The sequence below is a fragment of the Rhincodon typus genome, chromosome 10 (genome assembly GCF_021869965.1).
Source record: "Rhincodon typus isolate 14 chromosome 10, sRhiTyp1.1, whole genome shotgun sequence".
In the NCBI taxonomy this organism is placed as follows: Eukaryota; Metazoa; Chordata; class Chondrichthyes; order Orectolobiformes; family Rhincodontidae; genus Rhincodon; species Rhincodon typus.
The window spans coordinates 64,905,451-64,907,315 of NC_063341.1; the positions used below are offsets into that span (position 1 = coordinate 64,905,451).

The 1,865-nt window shown below is 41.1% G+C and overlaps 1 protein-coding gene across 2 annotated transcripts in view; it reads right to left on the minus strand.

The window, feature by feature from the left end:
- The window catches only part of scinlb (scinderin like b), a 41,653-nt gene extending 40,120 nt beyond the window's left edge, over positions 1-1,533 (minus strand). The window contains exon 1 of one of the 2 annotated variants that reach the window (XM_048601906.1): positions 1,443-1,533. The gene's annotated coding sequence lies outside the window, so the exon portion shown is untranslated. Of the gene's footprint in view, positions 1-632; positions 822-1,442 lie in introns of those variants that run through there. The other variant, XM_048601907.1, reaches the window with a different exon arrangement.
- Between the last annotated feature and the right edge of the window lie 332 nt (positions 1,534-1,865).

Below are 1,865 nucleotides of genomic sequence, written 5' to 3' on the forward strand. Positions count from 1 at the left end.
ACAGTCTATTACAGCCTGCACTAGGTCTGTTACAGCCTGCTTCACATGACAGTCTATTACAGCCTGCACTAGGTCTGTTACAGCCTGCTTCATATGACAGTCCATTACAGTCTGCACTAGGTCTGTTACAACCTGCTTCACATGACAGTCCATTACAGTCTGCACTAGGTCTGTTACAGCCTGCTTCACATGACAGTCCATTACAGTCTGCACTCAGTTGCTGTCTGCAACGGCTTGTATATTTTTTACTTTATCAAATGCTAATAGGGCAATGGACAGCAATAAAAGTGAACAAGGTTAAAAAGGATATCGCATCAGAGAAACTCAGAACTTGTTTAAGGTGGGCATACCTGGAACAGAAGTGGCAGTGATTCCATAACTCAAATAAAAGCAAAATACTGCAAATGCTGGAAACCTGAAATAATCCTCAACTTCCAAAAAAGTCATACTGAATTCGAATGCCTGCTGTGTTCATCCAGCTCTACACCTTGTTATCTCATATACTGAACTCGAAATGTTTTCACTGTTTCTTTCCCCACAGATGTTGTCAGTTGCTGAGTTTCTCCAGCACTTTGTTTTTATTTCAGAATTCCAGCATCAACAGCATTTAGCTTTCAGCTGCGTTACATTACCGTCTGTTAAAGTCCACACCGAGGTACAACGAGGTAGGCTACAGCCTACGCTTAATTTGTTACAGTCTGCACTCAGATGCAATCGGACAACGATTCAGAAGTGTCTTAATGTCTACACCATCCGTCCGTTACAACCGGCACTTTCTGACAGTCTGCACCGAGTTACCGCTTATTACAGTCTGCACTTTCTGATCGTCTGCTGCAATTTCCACTCAGTTAGTTTGTTACTGCACTGAGATAAAGTCTGCTTCGCTTTACAGCCTTTATCAGGCTTCCTCCTCTTGTATTCTGTCTGTCATCCCCCGCTACTAAACACAGGAACAAACCACAGACCTACAGAAAGTTTTCCAAGATCTCCAAAACCTTCAAAATGGAGATGGCTGAAGAGCCGTTTCTTGCAGCGCTGTAGTCAATCACATCTTTGCCCTAAACGCCGCAAGGACAGGGAGAGTAAAAGTACTAGACATTTCTGAGTCTGACATTAGCACCGCGGGAGCCATTTTTCTTTGAATCGATGTTGATTTTAAAGAAGGGTGTGGAAGTTGCATGAACAACTGTAGGGTTCTGCAAAACAATCGGCAGACGTACTAAATTCACTGACCTAACCTGAAATCCTTTTTGCATTAAATGCAGTTTCAAATCTTTTCTCAATCATTAATGATCGAATGCACTTTTATTTGACATTTACTGTAAATGATCCTGCTTAGGAAACAAAAAAAAAGCTTTCAGGAAATCGATGGAAATTGACAAGATTTTTTTAAACGGGATAAATGAAGGCAGCACAAGTAAAAACAGTGAAAGTGCACCTACCAAGAGGAAAACGAGATGTGAACCTGAATCCTAGGGATGAGGTGCTGAATTACAGACTGCTCCGCTTCGCTTTCACTCAAGCTGTTTTATCTAAAGGGTGTGGAAATCATAGCTGCGATTCTATTGGCCTAGCTTTGGCTAACTTTTTTTTAAATTGTAGTATGTTAATTTCCAGCTCTGCTTCCAAACGGAGTTCGTTGCCATCAAATAATAAAACCGAGACAAAATATCAAAGCAATACAACAGATATTTTAGTCGCATTTCGGGGTTCCAAAGGAGAGTCACTGAACCCGGAATGTTAACTCTGTTTCTCGCTCTAAGGATGTTGCGAGACCAGCTGAGATTCTGCCCCTCCACCCCCAGCACTTTCTGTTTTCATTAACAAATGATATTTGAATAAATATGAAATATTTATACAAATGA